The sequence below is a fragment of the Scyliorhinus canicula genome, chromosome 1, assembly GCF_902713615.1.
Source record: "Scyliorhinus canicula chromosome 1, sScyCan1.1, whole genome shotgun sequence".
NCBI classification, from domain to species: Eukaryota; Metazoa; Chordata; class Chondrichthyes; order Carcharhiniformes; family Scyliorhinidae; genus Scyliorhinus; species Scyliorhinus canicula.
Genome location: NC_052146.1, coordinates 206,757,668 through 206,779,815, shown reverse-complemented (window position 1 = coordinate 206,779,815; position 22,148 = coordinate 206,757,668). Strand labels below are relative to the sequence as shown.

General features: G+C 46.5%; 1 protein-coding gene across 16 annotated transcripts in view; it reads left to right on the top strand.

Annotated features, from left to right (window-relative positions):
- pak5 (p21 protein (Cdc42/Rac)-activated kinase 5) overlaps positions 1-22,148 on the top strand; it is a 368,873-nt gene that overhangs the window by 154,448 nt on the left and 192,277 nt on the right. For 4 of the 16 annotated variants that reach the window (XM_038806520.1, XM_038806502.1, XM_038806511.1 and 1 more), the window contains exons 2-3: positions 19,573-19,638; positions 19,830-19,875. The exons of 6 other annotated variants lie outside the window; for them this stretch is intronic. The gene's annotated coding sequence lies outside the window, so the exon portion shown is untranslated. Of the gene's footprint in view, positions 1-19,408; positions 19,464-19,572; positions 19,639-19,829; positions 19,876-22,148 lie in introns of those variants that run through there. 6 more of the 16 variants (XM_038806563.1, XM_038806553.1, XM_038806573.1 and 3 more) reach the window with 3 other exon arrangements.

Here is a 22,148-nt window from a genome sequence, read left to right as displayed (position 1 = left end):
AAGGCATATAATTTTTTTAAAAAATTATATTTTATTCTCCTTTTTCACATTTTCTCCCAAATTTACACCCAAAAATAAACAGTAATCAGTAACGAATGTAATGTCAATCCTCATATCAATAACGATTCCATCCTCCCACCAAACATTAGCCCGCATGTTAACATAAACGAACGACAAAAAGGAATCAGGAATTACTCATAACCACCATTAATACATACAGTCCACCTTGTTGCGTTCCCCAAACCCACCTTTGGTCCTTCAACAGTGCATGAAGAGGTGCCAGCAGGATGGCCAAATTCGGGATAAACTTCCCGTAATAGTTTACGATCCCCAAAAAGGATCTCCATTTGATCGTATTTTCTGGTGTGGGGCCTCCCATTATGGTCTGGACATTCTCCTCCACTGAATGCCATCCTTGTCCACGTGGTAACCCAGGTGCATGACTACGTTCGACTGAAAGACACACTTGCCTCTCTTCAGGCATACGTCTGCTTGGGAGAACCGCCCAAGGACCTCTTCTAAATTGTCCAAGTGTTCCTTCTCGGTTGGCCCATAATGAGCACACCATCAAGGTATACTGCCACTTTGTGGAGCCCCTGGAGGATGCCCTCCATCACCTGTTGGAATATCGCACAAGCGGATGAGACCCTAATGGGGTATATTTGAATAGACCCCTGTGGGTATTGATGGTCAAATACTTTGGAGATGTTATATCTCGCTCCAGTGGAGATAGGAGTGTCTCAAATCCAGTTTTATGTATGAGTGGTCCCCAGCTATCTTCGAGACAGATCCTCCATGCGCAGCATGGGATATTGGGATAGTGGTCCAGGCGGCCACGGTCACTTTATAATCGTCGAAGAGGCGAATCAATTTCAACATCTGGACCACTGGTGCAGACCACTTTGCAATTTGGACTAGGCGTATAATGCCCAAGCTTTCCAGGGACTGTTACTCAGTTTCCGCCTTCACGAGCAAGGCATGGGGGACTGGCTGTGCTCTGAAGAATTTGGGCTGGGCCTCAGGTCAATGTAAATCTTTGCCCTGGTCCTGTATATTTTACACGGGCCCGGCTGGAAAATCTCCGGATGTTTCCAGAGGATTTCGTACAGGTTGCCGGTGTCCATCTGGAAAATCTGTGCCAGTCCGGATGACGTTTTTGCAGCCAATCACAAGCCAGCACATTGGGTCGATTGATGATTGATATTTATTGTCACATGTACTGAAGTATAGTGAAAAGTATTTTCTGCAGCCAAGGGAACAGTATGTACATAGTAGACAAAAGAATAATCAACAGAGTACATTGACAAATGGTACATCAACAAATAGTCCCTGCCCCTGTACCACTATTAGTGGTAGTATGACTGCCTGCTGCCGTGGTGCTGTCAAGGTAGCACCTAGAGCATTCATTGGTTCCCCAATATATGTTGTCAGCCTGACCTTGGTATTGTGCAAGTTCAAAGGCAGGATACCCATGTGAAGTCGGCAGAAGATCTGATGATGGAGATGGCAGTCCCCATGTCAATCTCCATTATCAGGAGGTGTCCATTGACTTGAAGTCTTATCCAAATGAATGAAAATGAAATGAAAATCGCTTATTGTCACAAGTAGGCTTCAACTGAAGTTACTGTGAAAAGCCCCTAGTCGCCATATTCCGGCGCCTGTTCGGGGAGGCTGGTACGGGAATTGAACTGTGCTGCTGGCCCGCCTTGGTCTGCTTTCAAAGCCAGCGATTTAGCCCTGTGCTAAGCAGCCCCTAAGGGACGTGATGCAATTCAGCTGCATCAAATCATTCTCCTCCAGCTGGGCACATTGCAAGGCCTTGGCTTGATGTGATCTCATCGTCTGCCCGGTGCGGAGTGTTTTTTGCCAATTCTGGCGGCGTTAGTTGAGTTCTGCGACCGCAGGCTTGGCAATGTTGCTGGTACTCCCCGTTGTCCTCCAGGGAGGTGTCACGCAGGTGTTTGGTAGCCAAACATGGCATTGCGTAGTTGGTTGCTATTTTGATGGTGATTTGGTCATGTGAGCACTGAACCTGAGGGTCATTGCACTCCTATACGACGGTCATCGAATGCTATAGACACTAGTCTATGGAACCCTGGAGTTCTTGAACCCGCTTCTCAGTGTTCTCACGGGACAGGGCTAGTTCAATAGCTTTTTTTCAAGTCAACTGCAAGCTGCCTCTGAGTTGTGTGTTAATCCCGCACACCAGATGGCACGTTACCATCTCCGAAAGGGATGCATCGAACTTGCCTTTGGAGCCATGTTAGAACGCCTGTTGCAGACTGCCCGTAGTCCGCAAAGCAGTGTTAAATTGGTGCTGTTGCATAATCACAGACGCTTTTCGGTCATAATGATTGGATACCAACTCTACAAGTTCATCAAAGGACTTTTAAATATGCCGAAGGTTGGGGCCTCAAAGGCAGTCAGGAGGATTACTCCACTGATGCCATGAGCTTGAAAAAAGTACCACATTCGCTCACCGTATGTGGCCCAGTTTTCCAGGTCTGCATTGAAGGTTCTAACTTTCTAAAGAGCGGCATTTTCAAAACTTTATCGATCGCGTTGCTGTGTGACAATATCCCAATGCAGCTGAAATCTGAATTGCTGCTTTTATCTCATTGCTAGTATGAAGACCCAGGAGGCCGAGCAGTTGAATAAATGGCAGTTTATTCACGGTCACAGGAAATGGCTGCGATGACAGCATGCACACACGATGGGCGCCATCCAACAAGACTGCCGTTCTGGGTGGGATAGTAAGGACATTCCCGGTGCTTGTAGCACCTGCAACTACCCCGCTATCTACCGGCACCCTTATCTTGTTTTCGTGTCCCAGTTGGGAATGCCCTCCAAGGCCACACTTAGCCACATTTCTTGCAATGAGGAGCTCCAACGGGTGAAGCACCTCTGTGCAGGAAAGGATCGGGACACTGTTTTTATATGACGCCCCGATTGCACAATTCCCCTGCGCAACCCCGGATCTCCCCAACACCCCACATCACCTGCTAGGGGGAGGGGGGGGGGGGGTCCTCTGGGGCCCCCCTCTATCCCACTACATAGGGCAGGGCTCCCCCAGGCCTGATCACTGGTGCAGACAGAATTCCAATGTGGCACCTTTGTACTGTCAGCCTGGCACCCTGGAAGTGCCACCTAGGCACCCAGACAGTGTCAGACTGGAACCCAGGTGGCATAGCCTAGGGTGCCTAGGTGACATTACCAGAGTGCCGGGTGGCACCAGCAGTGCCCGGAGGCCGACCTCTCGGGATCCTCCGATCGCCTGGAAGACACTGCAGATACTGTTAAGCCTCGTCACCGTTTGTGGGGACAAGTACTATGTGGCATCTGGCTGGGGTCTCCTCGGCGAGGCCGGTAGATGCCGGGTGGCCATCCTATCTGGCACTATCCAGCGAAGACAGGGGTAAGTCAGTTTATAAGCCGACTTCACTTAATGGGCGGGATCCAGCTTGCAATGTCTCGCGAGATCTAGTTAGATCCCGCGAGGCGTAATAGCTCACGGAAAGCCCCCGTAATAGCTCTTGGGAAGCCTGGAGAAGGCATTTCCAAACTCCATCTGCAAGAGCCTCCGCCCAATCGCGGGTAAGCTTTTATTCCACAAGTCTCACAAGAAGATCGGTTAGGGTATACCCATGGGCCTTATGAGGGTTATTACAAATACCTTTAAAGTTCTCAGAAAATTATGCAGTAAACTTTTATTTCAGTAACTGTAAATAGACCATAAAGTCAAGACCTTGCCCAAATTCAAAATATGCACTCCTGTCTCATTATGTTCTGTACCAGGAACACTAATTTGTGCGGTACATGGATAATACCCTTCGAGACCCACAAAGTCAGACTAATTAGTCTCCCCGTAAGTCTTGTTGAGTACAGGCTTCCCCACTGAGGGGCAGGGACCCCATCTGCGGAGCAATGGACCCCATGTGGCGACTAGGGGCTTTACACTGTAACTTAATTGCAGTGTTAATGTGAGCCTTCTTGTGACAATAAAGATTATTATAATATTATTATTATGTATAAAGGCTCGGCTCAAGTTGGAGCCGAGCAGAGAAGTCCCGACTGAGGCCTGTGTACATCGTGTAAATAGTTGTGAATATAAAGATATAACAGCTCTCATGTGGACTCCTCTGTGGTCATAATACAATAATTGCAGACTTTGTCTCTCATTTACTTGGCAGTTGGTTGAGTTTGTTTTGCTCTTACTTTGCCTTCCTGCTGTGCTGGTCCAGCCCACAGCTCTCTTTGGATCTCACCACAAAGTCTGTTCCCTCAACATTGACTCGCTGGCAACTGTTGCATTTGATACCATAGACATAGGAGCAGAATTAGGCCATTTGGCCCATCGAGCCTGCTCGGCCATTCAATCGTTGCTGATATTTTTATCATCCCCATCCTCCAGCCTTCTCCCCATAACCCCTGATCCCCTAATTAATCAAGAACCTATCGATCTCTGTCTTAAAGACAATCAGTGATTTGGCCTCCACAGCCTTATGCGGCAAACAGTTCCTCAGATTCACCACCTTGTGGCTGAAGAAATTCTTCCTCAATTCTGTTTTAAAGGATCGCCCCTTTAGTCTGAGATTGTGTCCTCTGCTTCTAGTTTTTCCTTCAAGTGAAAACATCTTCTCCACGTCCACTCTATCCAGGCCTCGCAGTATCCTGCAAGTTTCAATAAGATCCCCCCCTCATCCTTCTAAACTGCAATGAGTACAGACCCAGAGATCTCAATCGTTCCTCATATGACAAGCTCTTCATTTCAGGGATCATTCTTGCGAACCTCCTCTGGATCCTTTTCCAAGGCCAGCACATACTTCCTTAGATACAGGGCCCAAAACCGCTGACAATATCCAAATGGGATCTGACCAGAGCCTTATACAGCCTCAGGAGTACACCTCTGGTCTTGTATTCTAGCCCTCTCGACATGAATGCTAACATTGCATTTGCCTTCTTAACTGCTGACTGAACCTGCACGTTAACCTTAAGAGAATCGTGAACAAAGACTTCCAAGTCCCTTTGTGCTTCTGATTTCCTAATAGTCTATGCCTCTATTTCTCCTTCCAAAGTACATAACCTCACACTTTTCCACATTGTATGCCTTCTGCCCACTCTCCTAGCCTGCCGAAGTCCTTCTGCAGCCCGCCTGCTTCCTCAATACTACCTGTCCCTCTGCAGATCTTTGTATCATCTGCAAACTTAGCAACAGTGCCTTCAGTTCCTTCCTTTAGATCATTAATGTATATTGTGAAAAGTTGTGAAAAGCACTGACCCCTGAGGCACACCATTAGTCACTGGCTGCCATCCTGAAAAATACCCCTTTATCCGCACTCTCTGCCATCTGCCAGTCAGCCAATCCTCTATCCATGTCAGGATCTTACCCTTAACACCATTGGCTCTGAACTTATTTAAGTCTCCTATGCGGCACCTTGTCAAAGGCCTCCTGGAAATCTAAATAAATCACGTCCACTGGTTCTCCTTTGTCTAACCTACTTCTTTAAAGAACTCTTAACAGATTTGTCGGACATGACCTTCCCTTGACGAAGCCATGCTGGCTCTGTCCTATTTTATCATGCACCTCCGCGATTTCATCTTTAATAATGGATTCTAAAGTCTAACCAATGACCGAAGTCAGGCTAACCGGCCTATAATTTCCCGCCTTTTGCCTCCCTCCTGTCTTAAACAGCGGTGTTACATTAGCCACTTTATGGGACCTCTGCAACCGTTCCTGCCTCCAGTGATTCCTGAAAGATCACCACCAGTGCCGCCACAATCTCCTGAGCTATCTCTTTTAGAACCCTGGGGTGTATGCCATCCGGTCCAGGTGATTTATTCACCTTCAGACCATTCAGTTTCCCCAGAACCTTCTCCTTAGTGATGGTTAATGCACTCACCTCTGCCCCCTGATTCTCCTGGAGCTCTGGCATCCCACTGATGTCTTCCACCATGAAGACTGATGTAAAGTAACTATTCAGTTTGTCTGCCATTTCTTTGTTTCCCATTATTACTTCTCCAGCTACATTTTCCAGTGGTCCAATGCCTATTTTTGCCACTCTCTTACCTTTTATATATTGAAAAAACTCTTCCTATCTTCCTTTATCTTACTAGCTAACTTGAACTCCTATTTAATCTTCTCCCCCTTTATTTATTTTTTAGTTGTCCTCTGCTTGCTTTGAAAGGCTTCCCAATCCTCCGGCTTCCCACTAATCCTCGCCACTCTGTATGCTTTTTTTTTTGCTTTTCTGCTGTCCTTGACTTCCCTCGTCAGCCATGGATGCCTTGTCCTTCCCTTAGCATGTTTCCTCTTCCTCAGGATGAATTTCTGTTGTGCTTCCCAAATAACCCCCAAAACCCCTGCCATTGTTGTTCCACTGTCTTCCCTGGTAGGCTCCTTTTCCAATCAACTCTGGCAAGCTCCTCCCTCATGTCTTTGTAGTTACCCTTATTTAATTTTAAGACCGTTACATATGGTTTAAGCTTCTCCCTCTCAAACTGAAGGGTAAATTCTATCATATTGTGGCCACTGCTCCTTAAGGATTCCTTCACCTTAAGTTCCCTAATCAAGTCTACCTCATTACACATCACCAAATCCAGAATTGCCTGTTCCCTAGATAAACTTCTAACCACAAATCTGTGCCGTCACTGAGAACACATTTCCATCTCTGTAACACCACCCAACTCTGCCTCACCTCAGTTCATTTGCTACTAAAATCCTCATTCATTTGTTTGTGTCTTTTGACTTCATTATTCGAAAGCACTCCTGGCCAGTCGATAGTCCCAGCAGGATCAGTGGTAGCAGTGACCAGGACTGGGACTGCAAGCAGAGGGCTTCACAGCAGAGTAGGGTAATGAGGCCCGGAGGAATGGGAGAGAGAGTTGGTGAGATGGAGAAGTGAGGACGGTGGTTTTTTTTTGGGGGGGGGGGGGGATCACCCATGAGGGGCAGACCTTGTAGAGGGTGAGGTTTGTACCTAGTGTGAAAGGGGGCTTTGAGCATGCCGCCCCCTCCCTTTCTGCCAGCGGCTCAAGTTGGATGACCTGAAGGTGGGTGAGAAGCAGCACTTAAGTAGCCACTAAAATGCCTTAGTCGAGCGAGAGCTGATCCGGCCGGCTTCTCAAAGCCTCGTCTGCTCTGTGAAATTATGAACAGGCTGGGCACGGGTAGGAGGGCAATGGGAAGACCATCTGAGAATTTTAATGGGTCCTCCACCATGCAAATCTGCTGGTGGGGACCATAAAATTCTGCCCCTTATCTCTAATCTACTCCAAACCTACAACTCTCTAAATTATCTATATACCTCTAATTCTGGCCACTTGTGGATTGAGATTGCTCCACCATCAGCAGCTGTGCATTAAGGTGCTGAGACCCGAAGCTCTGGAAAACCCTCATCACCGCTACCTCTCTCTCCTCCCTTAAGACACTCCTTAAAACCTAACTCTTTAACTCTGGTTTTTGGTCCTCTGTCCTAAAATATCTTACACGGATAGGTGCCAAGTTTGTTTGATAATCCTGTGGGACATTTTACTTTGTTAAAGGTGCCATTTGAATGAATAGTTGTAACTGTGAGTATAGTTATAGCGGATCTGCTATGGTCATGTTGGGCCTTCAGTCAGAAAAGGAGTATCTTTTTAATCAGTCTAGAAAGTGTTCAGTGCCAGAATTTGGAGGGAGGAGTGGATGCTAATTTGTGTGCCAATATAATCTCAAAGGTGCAGTTTTAAAACTTCATGAGGGAAATTTGCTGATGGAATGCAGAAAGACCTGGTCACTATACAAGTTTGGGCTGACAAGTGGCAAGTATCATTCATGCCGTATAAGTGCCGAACATTGACCATCTCTGGTGGCATGGTTGCACAGTGGTTAGCACTGTTGCTTTACAGCACCAGGGTCCAAGGTTAGATACCCACTTGGGTCACTGCCTGAGTCTGCATGCTCTCCCCATGACTGTGTGGGTTTCCTCCGGGTGCTCCGGTTTCTTCCCACAAGTCCCGAAAAATATGCTGTTAGGTAATTTGGACGTTCTGAATTTCCCCCTCCGTGTACCCGAACAGACACCGGAATGTGGTGACGAGGGAATTTTCACAGTAACCTCATTGCAGTGTTAATGTAAGCCTCCTTGCGACAATAATACAGATTATTATTATTGAGAGGATCTAACCATTGGCCCTTGACAGTCAGTGGCATTATTGTCGCTAAATTCTCCCACCATCAACATCCTGGGAGATACCATTGATCAGAGACTGAACTGGACTAGCCATATAAATAGTGTGGTTACAGAGCAGGCTAAGGGTTAGGAGTCCTGCTGAAAGTAACTCCCCCCCTCTCCCCAAAGCATACCTACCATCTACAATGCGCAAGTCAGTAGTGTAATGGAATAAACTCCACTTGCCTGGATGAGTGCTGCTCGAACAACACTCAAGAAACCCACATCATCCAAGACAAAGTAGCCTACATGATTGCTACCCTCTTCTGCAAACAGTCTCTCCTTCCACTGCCGACGAACAGTAGCAGTAGTGTTTTACCATCTACAAGATGCTCTGCAGAACCTCACCAAGGTTCTTCAGGCAGCACCTTCCAAACCCATGAATGCTACCAACTAGAAGGATGAGGGAAGAGCAGCAGATATCTGGGAACACCACCACCTGGAGACTTGTCTCCAAGGCACTCACCATCCTGACTTGGAAATATCTTGTTGTTCCTTCACTTTCGCTGGGTTAATATCCTAGAATTCCCTCCCTAACTGCACTCTGGTGTACCTACACCTCAAGGACTGCAACGGTTCAAGAAGGCAGCTCACTACCACCTTCTGAAGGGCAATACATTCTGGCCTAGCCAGCAAAAGCCATATACTGCAAAATTATGAAAATAAAATTCAGCCATGTCACTGGCTTAACAACGCAAAGTGACAGCACAATCCTCTGGGGATCTGGGTTCAAATCCCACCATGGCAAATGGTGAAATTTGGAAGTCAATATAAATCTGGCATTAAATTTTTAGGTTGCACAGTGGTTAGAACTGTTGCCTGACAACACCGGGGACCCGGGTTCGATTCTGATTTTAAGAAGGGCACAGGGAGTCCACACCGTGTAAAAATAAAGGCAGTGTTTTATTTACGAACAAAATATATACACTTCCTGATAAACCCCTACCAGGTTCCTTCTGGTCAGTGCCTTTTAGCAGACTTTAAATGTACTGAGTAATTGAGATGCCCTGCCACTAGCGGGGTAGCTCGTACTCCGCAAGAAGCATGGGGAAGATGAGCATTCCCATCCAGTAGGTCCCATGAAGGATATTACACCAATTTTTGATTACTATGTGGTGTTTGTATGTTCTCCCCATGTCTGTGTGGGTTTCCTCTGGGTGCTCCAGTTTCCTCCCACAGTTCAAAGATGTGGAGGTTAGGTCAATTGGCCATACTAAATTTCCTCTTAGTGTCCAAAGGTTAGGTGGGGAATTGGCCCTACTTTAGGGTGCTCTTTCGGAGGGTTGGTGCAGACTCGATGGGCTGAATGGCGCCTTCTGCACAGTAGGAATTCTATGATTCTATATGGTATTGGTGAGTACATAAAAAGTGGTGGTCATGGTAGGACTACTTGAGAATGAGACTGGAATTGATAAAATGCTCTTAAATGTGTCACGTTCTCCATGTTACAACAATGTAATTTCTGTTCATTATTCCCTTGCAATAATTATTTATGATTCTGTCAAATAGGTAGGTTTTCACAATTGTGCAGTAACAGTTAATTTTCCTTAATTCTAGCTGAAACACAATGCATTCTCAATAAACCAAGACATTTTTATCTTTTAAAACCTATCAAATAACATGCTTTGACCAATATTTAACATGATGCAAAGATATTCTGAAAATCGTATAAAGATTTGTAAGTGGTGATTCAAAATATTCTTTTACTGAGTTGAAATGCAATTCGAGGGATGAAGAAATCCATCCAGCATTTACACTAAGACCCATAAGATTCACCCAAAAAATTCATTGGTGGAAAGTAAGCACTGCAGTTGTCATTATATTTCACTTATTAAATCTACTCTATTAACCACTGAGATAGGACACAAAATGAAATCACAGGTTTTCTACATTGTACTTAAAATCCTGGTGGATCAATTGAGTTTACATGACATTAAGATGGTGACTACAATTCATAAGTAGTTCATACGCTGTGAAGCAGTTTGAGATGGCCTGAGGTCAGGCAAGTTGCTATAAAATTTCCATTTTGACAATACATAAACTTGATGCAGTGCATCTTCTACATTTGTATGAGGTTCACTGCCATTGTGTCTTTATGAAGATGAACGATCATTACTTAGCTGCTTGTACGTTGTACTGAAATATCTCTATTGCAAGGGGCTGGACAGACTAAGCAAAATACAGGAAGAAAGAGAATTGAGGGAAACATTTGGCACTTTTGGTTTTGCTATTAGAAAGTTTTTTAAAAACAACTTCCGGTTGTGACCATGGAGTGAATGGTCACATACAGGGCTGCTCCTGCTTAAAGTTACAGAAAAGAGCTCTCTTTACACAGAACTGGGTGGAATTTTGATGAAAGGCATTGGCGAATGTTAGAGGAGTAGTTTACCCCGGAGTGGTATGTCTTCTGATCACCAGACCCAGCAGAAAACAGTGCGAGATTTGGCTGGAAAGTTGAAACAGTCTTGTGCTGCACAGACAGTCTCTTCCAACATGCAGACAAGGGTGGGGCAAGCTGGAAAGCCCCAAATACAGGAATTGATGGTTTTTATCAAGGAGGAATTCCATAAACAGAGAAAGGAAATGCATGAGGATCATGCAAAGGCCATTGCAGAAGCTGTGGCACCCCTGATGAGTTCTCTGGAACGGGTGGAGAGGTGTTTGGAGGTGCTGGGGTTACAGATTCGGGAGATCGAAGGAGTGATCTCGGACCACAGTGATCATGTGGTGGCTCTGGAGGCGGAGGTGGGGCTCCTAGGAGACCTCTGTAAAACGTTGAGGGCAAAGGTGGAGGAGCAGGAGAATACCTCAAGAAGAAAGAACCTGCAAATAGGGGGCCTGCCTGAAGGAGTGGAATGTGTGAGTGCCACGAGGTATGTCTCGAAGATGCTGGCAGGGCTAGTGGGAGAAGGGGTGCTAGATAAGGCGCCTAAGTGGACCGAGCATAGGTCCCTGAGGCAGAAGCCTAGAGCTGGGAAGTCGTCGCGGCAGTGATCGTGAGACTCCATAAATTTGTGGAGAAAGAGAAAATTCTATGGTGGGCCAGGGAGAAGCGTACCTGCGACTGGGAGGGAAATAACATCCGAATTTATCAGGACATCGGAGCCAAGTTGGTAAAACGGCAGGCAGGTTTCAACAAGGCCAAGGCGGTGCTGTACCGGCAGCAGATCCGGTTTGGGGGTGCTCTATCTGGCAAAATTATGGGTGACGTTCGGAGGCCGGGAGTATTATTTTGAGACCCCAGAAGCGGCCGAAGGCTTCATTAAGGAGCATAAAGTGGGGGAGAACTGAGCGGACAATGCTTGGGAACCAGGGTGCTGGCACTTTGTAATGGTCGGGAGCATGTTTGATGTGTTTGTATGGAATGGGGGATTTTCGCCTTTTTTTGAGGGGGGAGGAGGTTTGCTGGTCAACGTTGAGTTATAGGGGTAAACGTTTATGGGGGGATGGATGTTCACATCCCCCCTCCTGTTGTTTGGGACTGTTTGTGTTTAACATTTGTTGTTTGCTTTTGGAGATGGCTGCCTGGAGTTCAGGAAAAGTTCTTGTTTGGGTGGAGGAGGGTAAGGTCAGTAGGGATCCTTCTTCCTTGAGCTGAGGGGTGGGGGGAGGGGGAGGGAGAGGGAGGGGGATGTCATCAGGAGGTGCCTTTGGGCAGGGGCAGCCGCGCTAGCAGGTTATGCTGGTGAATGGAAGTGAAATGGTGGGGGAGAAGGCAAAGAGGGGTGGCCGGGGGGAGGGTGGAAAGGGGAAGTGGGGGGAGGGGAAGAAATGGAAGGGGGAAAGGGTGGAGGTTTCTGCGACATGGCAGGGGGTGAGAGATGACATGGTCAAGGGCAGAGAAAGGGGCCATCTGGGATGGGCTAGGTATAAGGTGGAATTAAGTGGGTGGGAGTTAAATGGGGAAGATGACAGACAGTAGAGGGAATTGGAGGCGCAAGCCTCCGGTAAGACTGATAAGGTGGAAAGTCCGGGGACTGAATGGGCCGATTAAAAGGTGACGGGTGTTTGTGTGCCTCAGGAGCTTGAAAGCGGGGGTTGTCCTTCTGCAGGAGACACACCTCCATGTGAAGGATAAGGTTAGGTTAAGGAAGGGGTGAGTGCAAAGGAGGTGAGGGATCCGGGTGGGAGATATGTGACTGTGAGTGGGGTATTGGAGTATGTGGGGTATGTGAGTGGGGTATTGGAGTATGTGGGGTATGTGAGTGGGGTATTGGAGTATGTGGGGTATGTGAGGGGGGTATTGGAGTATGTGGGGTATGTGAGTGGGGTATTGGAGTATGTGGGGTATGTGAGTGGGGTATTGGAGTATGTGGGGTATGTGAGGGGGGTATTGGAGTATGTGGGGTATGTGAGTGGGGTATTGGAGTATGTGGGGTATGTGAGTGGGGTATTGGAGTATGTGAGGGGGGTATTGGAGTATGTGGGGTATGTGAGTGGGGTATTGGAGTATGTGAGGGGGGTATTGGAGTATGTGGGGTATGTGAGTGGGGTATTGGAGGGGGCACCCGTAGTGTTGGTAAATGTGTATGCCCCAAATTGGGATGATGTGGGTTTTATGAGGGTGTTGCTGGCAATCCCGGATTTGGCCAAGCACCAATTGATCATGGGAGGAAATTTTAACTGTGTCCTGGAGCCAAGGGTGGATAGGTCAAGCTCCAGGTCGATGGGTAGGGTACAAATAGCAAGGGAGTTGGGGGGGGGGGGGCTTTATGGAGAGGATGGGAATGGTGGACCCATGCCGTTTATAGAACCTGGGGGAAGGGAATATTCTTTCTTCTCACAATCCATAAGGTGTATTCGAGAATTGACTACTTTGTAGTTAGTCGGGAGACTTTGGTTGGGGTGGAGGGGTCAGAGTATGCGGGGATAATTATCTTGGACCATGCACCCCGCTGGCTGGAGATCTCGGTTTAGTTCGGGACGAGAGCAGAGGCCGGGGTGGAGGTATGACTCAGGGTTGTTGGCGGTGGAGGTTTTTGTGATAAGATGCGGTTGCCGATTAGGGATTATGTGCAGTTGAATCAGAATGGGAAGGTGTCGGCGGGCATTTTTTGGGAAGCACTGAAGGCAGTGGTCCGGGGAGAAATTATTTTGTTTATGGTTCATGCGGATAACAAGAAAGTGGAACATGACCGTCTAGTGAGCAAGATAGTGGGGGTGGACAGGGAATATTTGAGCTGCCCACCATGGGAGGGATTGGCGAGGAGGAAAAAGTTGCAGGGGCAGTTTGACAGTCTGACAATGGGGAGGGCAGTAGGGCAACTGCGTAGGGCAAGAGGGATGCAATATAAGTCTGGGGAGAAGGCAAGCCGCATGCTGACGCACCAGCTGAGGAAGCAGGCTGCGTCCAGGGAAATATTGAAGATATGGGCTGGGGATGTGGTGTCGGAGCCAGGGAAGATAATGAGGCATTTACAGAGTATTACCAGGGACTTTGAGGTGGATTCGGGGGGAGAGGAGGGGGATATGGGACGGTTTCTGGACGAGCTGGAATTAGCCCAGGTGGAGGAAGCTAAAGGGGCAGGCGTTGGAGGAGCCCCTGGGGCTGAGAGAGGTGCTGGATAGTATCAGGGGTATGAAGTCGGGGAAGGCCCCTGGGCCGGATGGGTACCCGGCGGAATTTTATAAGGAATTTGCAGCGGACCTGGCACCACATCTGTTGGGGGCGTTTAATGAAGCACTGGAGACGGGGGAGTTGCCAGAGACAATGAAGCAGGCAGTAATCACACTCATCCCAAAAAAGGGAAGGATCCAATGGAATGTGGGTCGTATAGAACACGGATGTGAAAGTATTGGCTAAGTTGTTGGCGGGGAGGATGGAGGACTGTGTCCTGGGGCTTGGTTGCAGAAGATCAAACAGGCTTCGTGAAGGGCAGGCAGCTCGCGAGTAATATAAGGCAGCTGTTGAATGTTGTGATGAATCCGTCGGGGGCTCTGGTACCAGAGGTCGTGGTGTCCATTGACGCGGAGAAGGCATTTCATTGGGTGGAGTGGCGGTACTTGTTCGAAGCTTTGGGAAGGTTTAGGTTTGGGCCCAGATTCGTGACATGGTTGCGGTTGCTGTATGTGGTGCCAAGAGCGAGGGTGAGGACAAATGATATGTGCTCGCGAAGCTTTGACTTACACAGGGGTACAAGGCAGGGGTTCCCTCTGTCGCCGCTGCTGTTTGTGCTGGCCATAGAGCCATTGGCGATGGCTCTCGGGGCCGGCAGAGTGGCATAATGAGGGGACAGAGGGAGCATCGGGTGTCGCTCTATGCCGATGACCTCTTGCTGTATGTTTTGGATCCGTTGGAGAGCATGGGAAGGATTATGGGCCTGTTGGGGAGATTTGGAGGGTTCTCGGGGTACAAGCTGAATGTATGGAAAAGCGAGGTATTCCCAGTGAAAGAGCTGGCACAGCGGGCTAATTTAGGGGGGATGCCATTTACGGTAGCGAGGAATAGATTTAGGTATTTGGGGATTTAGGTAGTGAGGTAAATGGACGGGGCTCCATAAGTGGAACTTAACGGAGCTGGTGAAGGAGGCCAGGGAGGATCTTAGGAGGTGGGATACATTGCAGTTATCTTTGGCGGGGAGGGTCCAGGTGGGTGAAGATTAATATTCTGCCGAGGTTCTTGTTTATCTTTCAGGCTCACCCGATCTTTTTACCAAAGGCCTATTTTCGGAAAGTGAGCATGATTGTCTCGGACTTTGTATGGGGGGCGGGGAAGGTGCTGAGAGTGGGGAAAACCCTGAGGCAGAGGCAGCAGGAGGGGGGGTTGGTGTTGCTGAACCTGCTTCATTATTATTGGGCGGTGAATGTGGGCAAGATGCAGCAGTGGTGGGAAGCAGAAAGGGTTGTGTGGCTTAGGATGGAGAAGCAATCTTGTAAGGTGTCTAGTTTGAGGGCTATGGTGACGGCAGCATTGCCAATGGCTCCGAGTAGGTATTCAGGGAGCCCTATGGTGCAGTCCACGGTGAAGATATGGGGCGCGATTCTCCGCTCCCCACGCCGGGTGGGAGAATCGCGGGAGGGTCGGGCGACTCACGACACGCAGCCCTGGCCACCCCCGCGATTCTCCCACCCCCGCTCAGAGAATCGGCGCTCGCCGTTTTTTACGGCGACCAGCGATTCTCCGGCCCGAATGGGCCGAGCGGCCTGACGTTCCCGACCGGTTCACGACGGCGGCAACCACACCTGGTCACTGCCGTCGTGAACATGGCGCCAAAGTTTTGTTTGTGGCTTGTGGGGGGCGGAGAGGGGAGTGAGCACCACGGCCGTGCTCGGGAGGGGATTGGCCCGCGATCGGTGCCCACCGATCGTCGGGCCGGTGTCTCCAAGAGACGCACTCTTTCCCCTCCGCCGCCCCGCAAGATCAAGCCGCCACGACTTGCGGAGCAGCGGAGGGGAAGACGGCAACCGCGCATGCACGGATTGGAGCCGGCCAACCTGCGCATGCGCAGCTGACGTCACTTAGGCGCCGCCGTCACGTCAAGGCCCGGCGGCCGAGGTTCCTAGCCCCCTGGGGAGGGGTGAATAGGGTGCGAGGAGCGGGCTCCGAGGCTGTCGTGAAACTCGGCCAAGTTCACGATGGCCTTCCCGATGCTGCGCGGGAGCGGAGAATTCCGCCCATGGAATCAGCTGAGGAGACATTTTAGGATGGAAGAAATGTCGGTGCTAACGGCGCTGTGCGAGAATCATGGGTTTGAGCCGGGGGTTTTCTCAGCTGCCGGGATACACCCAGCTGGATCAACTGCTGCTTCAGATGTGGAAGGGAAGGGAAAAATTGAGGATATATATAAGTGGCTGGGGGAGCAGGGAGGTGAGCGGGTGGTGAAGATTAAGGAGAAATGGGAAGCGGAGTTGGGAATGGAGATCAATTGGGGAGTATGGAGTGAGGCACTGCGAAGGGTAAATGGGACCTCCTCTTGTGCAAGGATGAGCCTGATACAGTTTAAGCTGGTGCACCGGGTGCATATGACTCTGGAGAGAATGAGTGGGTTCTTTCAGGGAGTAGCAGATGAGTGTGAGAGGTGTGAGCGGGGGCCAGTGAATCACGCGCACATGTTTTGGGGTTGCGAAAGCTTGGGAAGATTCTGGGCGGGAGTGTTTGCTGTCTTAGCCAGGATAGTGGAGGAGGATGTGGACCCAGACCATTTGGTGGTGATATTTGGGGTTTCAGAGAAGCTGGAGCTCATGGAGAGGAGGAAGGCCGATGTCTTGGCCTTCGCCTCTCTGATTGCACGGATTTTGCTGGAGTGGCGGTCGGCATCGCCACTGGGGGGTAGCGGCTTGGTTGGGTGACCTGTACAACTTCCTGCGGTTAGAGAAAGTAAAATACGAGTTAAGGGGCTCAGTGGGGATGTTTGAGAAAAGGTGGGGGATGTTTGTGACCGTGTTTGAGGAGCTATTTGTCGCAGGGGGGTGGGGGTGAAAAAGGGGAAAAATCTGGACAAACTGTATAGTTGATTGTTGGGAAGTATGTTTCCCAGGGTGTTTACTTGCTGTAACCTGCTTTGATACAAGTTTGTAATAAAATACATGTTTTAAAACAGACAGTTTTAAAAAGCCATGGGTCTTAAAGAAGTTGTATTTGCATAAGCATTGGACAATGTTTGGGGAATATTTATGTTCCCTCTTTTATCAAAATTCTTTGATTATTTTTTATCTCTCCAGATTTTAGGGTTTCCACAATTTATTATTCAATTAGGCAGGTAGGTCATATGTGCTTAATATTCAGCTGATAGGGCAGCATGGTGGCGCAGTGAGTTAGCCCTGTTGCCTCACGGCACTGAGATCCCAGGTTCGATCCCGGCTCTGGGTCACTATCCGTGTGGAGTTTGCACATTCTCCCCGTGTTTGCGTGGGTTTCACCCCCACAACTCAAAGATGTGCAGGCTAGGTGGATTGGTCATACTAAATTGCCCCTTAATAGGCAAAAAATTAATTGGGTACTCTAAATTTATTTTTAAAAATTTATTAAAAAGAAATATTCAGCTGGTGCTGCTGTTCTGCATGCGAACTTTTGGGAATAAAACAGGCTAACTTGTCCTCCAATTCTGGGCATTTCACTCTGAATTACCTCCCACTCAGTAAGAATAAACAACAACACCTCCTCCGTAATAGTCCTCAATACCGGGGCCCCGCAAGGCTGCGTACTTAGCCCCCTTCTCTACTCCCTGTACACACATGACTGCGTGGAAAGATTTGGTTGCAACACCATCTAAAAGTTTGCTGACGATACGACCATAGTGAGCCGGATCTCGAATAACGATAGGTCAGAAGACAGGAGGGAGATAGAGAACCTAATGTAGTGGTGCAGCGACAACAATCTCTCCCTCAATGCCAGCAAAACTAAAGAGCTGGTCATTGACTTCAGGAAGCAAAGTACTGTACACAGCCCTGTCAGCATAAACGGGGCCAAGGTTGAGATGGTTAGCTGTTTCAAATTCCTAGGGGTATAGATCACCAGAAATATGTCCTGGTCCACCCACGTCGACGCTACCACCAAGAAAGCACAGCAGCACCTCTACTTCCTCAGGAAACTAAGGAAATTCGGTATGTCCACATTATCTCTTACCAACTTTTACAGATGCACTATAGAAAGCATCCTATCTGGCTGCATCACAGCCTGGTATGGCAACTGCTCGGCCCAGGACCACAAGAAACTTCAGAGTCGTGAACACAGCCCAGTCCATCACGCGAACCTGCCTCCCATCCATTGACTCCATCTACACCTCCCGCTGCCTGGGGAAAGCGGGCAGCATAACCAAAGACCCCTCTCACCCGGCTTACTCACTCTTTCAACTTCTTCCATCAGGCAGGAGATACAGAAGTCTGAGAACATGCACAAACAGACTCAAAAACAGCTTCTTCCCCGCTGTTACCAGACTCCTAAGCGACCCTCTTGTGGACTGACCTCATTAACACTACACCCCTGTATGCTTCATCCGATGCCAGTGCTTATGTAGTTTGATTGTGTACCTTGTGTTGCCCTATTATGTATTTTCTTTTATTTCCTTTTTCTTTTCATGTATTGAATGATCTGTTGAGCTGCTCACAGATAAATCCTTCTCACTGTACCTCGGTACATGTGACAATAAACAAATCCAATCCAATCCAAATAGGAACTAGCCATCCCGTTATATCACATACGCTTTTGAAATTGTTGATTAGTGTCCCACACAGAGAGAAGTTATGTATTTGTTTGCTGTGTTGTATGGTAAATTTCTCCAAGGGAGAAGTTGACTGGAGAGAAGCTAAAATGAGTTGTGGTTCACTCACAAGACAGCATATTTGTCATAGCTTGGTATTGGCAGATTACATCTCTTAGGTTTTCAACTAGAAAAAAAATGAATATTTTTGTAGCCAAAGTAAATCCATTTGATTTGCATCGTGGTCCTTCTGAGACTGTACAAAATGATTCACTGGACTTTCCAAATACACTGTAATGTTCAGAATTATGAAACTATTACAGAAAGATTCATTGTATTGAATTCCATGAATACATATACATAAAATGTCATGTGCAAGTGAGCATATCAGCTTCTGTTCCTTCCCCTCCCCCACTAGAAAGTGTTCTGTTAAAGAGAAACAAATATGGCTGAAGCGCTAATCTTCCTTGCATTTATTTAGCATAAAATTAGAAGTGATCTTTCATAGTTTGTTTCGCTGATCCATGGAGCTGAATAATCTACCAGTATAGAACTCTATCCTGCATCTGCTGCTTAATTCCCAGCCACAGTATCCTATCATACTGCAGAGTCTGGGGAAATCCAGTGGAAAAATTGCCTGAGAGGGGAAAGTTAATTTCTCCAATTTAAACAGGTTCTTCTCAATTGCTGCTGTGTTTATATTTGTGTACTTTGAATAAATTCAAAATAAAACAAAAATATTGATATCACAATTCATGAAGCAACCGTGGCTGTATGGTTTGTGTTGAGTGATCTCCTTTGAACTGCTTCTCACACATTGGTTTGATGCAGCCAGCCAACACATCAGCTGGTTTGGTAGCAGATTCATTTGCATCCCGAACTCCCAGTTCAGGGCATTGTACTAATTGTGTGGGTTCTTTTCTTTTAAAAAAAGAACATAAACAGATGTCTGTTATGTGTTTCCTTTTATCTTATTTGGTTCTCTCTTTAATACCACCTGACTAATTCTGTTTCTGAACCTTTCATTTATTGAGGAATTGTGTGAATCTGCTGTCTGGAAATGACCATCGCTGCTGTAGTGTTGCCAAAGAGAGCAGCTTTGACTGTGAGGAAGGTACTGTGTTCACTGGGATAATATGGTGCATAGATCATCAAGATAAATGGCAGGCAACATATTCTGTTTCACACTGTCTCATGTGGAATTTCTGATTTTTTTTTTGCAGACGAACTGCAGTGTAGGGAAGCTGCATAAGTTCTTTTGTTGATACCTGTTTTCCAGCAATATTGAGGTAAGTATTTTGTACAGGAAAAAAATATTTACATGAGGTATTTAAATGATGTCTGTTTGGCTGAATTATTTGCAGTTGAAACAGTATTTTACTGGCATAATCTGCCCTTTTGTACTGATTTATAATGTATTTTATAATGGTTTCTCTGTCAGTGTTCAGTGTTTTTAAAGTATTTTAATGATTTGTTTCAGTTCTGTTTCTTCAACACCAATGAAAAACACACTATAGACTAAGAAGGTAGGATAATATACAATAATGCAGGAGATTTATTTTGCCTAGAAAATGAGCATGAATAGTATAATAAATTTTAGCTTGTGTTTTCTTTCAGCTTTCACTCTTGATAGATACAGTACATTTATTTATGTTGACATTATGAAGCTAATCGTGGCTTTTGGATTGTGTAAAGGAGCTTGTTGGCAGGATAAATGTTACAATGTTTATTTGTCTAATGCTTCCATAACTATATTTCATCAGCTTTAATTGTAATTCTCTTATCCTGATTTGTAAGAGTCATACAATTATTTTAGAAACAGTGAGGGATAGGGGGAATGTTTCTATTGAGGAACATTTTTGGTGAAGTATTGTATCAGTGTTAACAAAAGGTAACACAAGAATACGTACAACATGTACACACACATACACAGAGACAAACCAAAACCAGAAAATAAATCATTATTTCCTTTGGGAAATGTACAACAGCAGACGGCTCTAAGATGTTCCAGCAAATACAGCAGAACCTTGTAGTTTCCCCATGGGTATTGCCAGCGATATGGCCGAAGGCCAGCCTGCATATATGTGATGAAAGCACTACAAAAGAGAACTTTATCAAAATCATTGACACTAAGGCCGTTTAACCATATTTTGCAGAGTAAGCCTGTTTTTCAATCTGCATTTCAATTCGTCTGTGATAATCTCCATCAAAACTGGTCTTTTGGCACTGTTACTACTACAACTCTGGACAATGCTCTGTTCAGGTCCTTACCAGGTATTCATTTAATCTCAAACCCAGATGTCCACATTAGGGAATAGAAAATTTGAGTTTATAAATCAGGTTCTTGGCTGCTCTCAGGTTGCTCAGTAGGTTGTTGCCACCCTCGTTGTTGCTTGGTACCTTGCTACCACCCACTTACATTGTCACGTGCCATGTTTTCACTGTTCCTTACTACCACCTCCTTCTATTGCTCGGTACATAATCTTATCACCTTTTTGTGTTGTTCATTTTCTCATCCCTGGCGCTGTTTACAGCAACTGAGATTTACAGCGAACAGATCCATTAGATTACTGCTGTGCGTTACCTTTCAACCTCGGTGAACTAAAAAGCAAACTCGTCAGCAACATTGATATGTTTAGCGCCTTACTCCCAAGCCATAGTTTTTTTATTTCTCATTTTCTTTAGTTTTACATGCGATTGTGTTATTGTGGTGCATCTTGGTCCATTGTACTGGCAAATGAAATTGAAGACTATCCATGTAATATTTCCGACTGGTCAGGACTGTTATTTGTCAAGGATGAGGAACTGTATTGTCTTTCACCTGTTTTAGCTCATTACTTGAACAAATTTTTTAAATTTAAAATATTTGGAATGCTTTAGAGATGTGGTCAATATAATTTTTCAAAACGTCTATGCAGAAAATTCCAGAAAAGCAATCCATGTATGTTTGGGGCTTGGCTATTGACTGTTTTTAGTGAAGCTAGGGTAAGAAGGAGCGGAAGAGTGAAGCTATTCTCGGTTGACCTGAGAATTGCGCACACATGGTTCTTCTAGTAGGCAAAGCACACATCACAAGCCACCTAAACTATGCAAGCATATATCAAATTGCTCTTTTCAATTCCAAAGTTAACAACCAAAAACTAGCAACTGCCACAAAATGTATCAACCCAAAGTTTTTTCCCAATATTTTTTGTGGTACTGTGTTGTTTGTTTAAACAGCCAAACGTGCTTTCAAATAGAATATCTAACAAAACAACAACACCAAAACTCTTATAATTTGCAAAAAATATGTCAGAACTTACCTATAAAATGACACAACAATTGCTGAAAATCCAATAAGCTTTCCCTCAGAGGCTGATCCTTTCTCTGGGGCTTAACATTCCTGTTTGCTTTCCCTTCTCTGCTGCCTCTGCTGTATTGCCTTTCTGGCCTTTGTGTCTGCTGTGTTTCTGGTCCAGACTTGGACATTGGCCTGTATTCAAGGCTAGCTACATCATCATCTTTACACACTGGAGCTTTACAGCATCTCGCCGCTCCTCAAATATTGAAGTAGTTTCTGTACATGTGCAGCATATGGTTAACATTAGACTTGTATGATGAGTAACAGCTAATAATCGTGCCAGACAATGACCATCTCGTACAAGAGAGAATTTAATTATCTCCCCTTGACAATTAGCATACCTGAATCTCCCATTATTTACATCCTGGGGTTACCGTTGATCAGAAACTGAACTGAACCAGTCTTATAAATACTATGGCAAGAGGCTGGGAATTCTCTGGCGAGTAACTCATCTCCTGA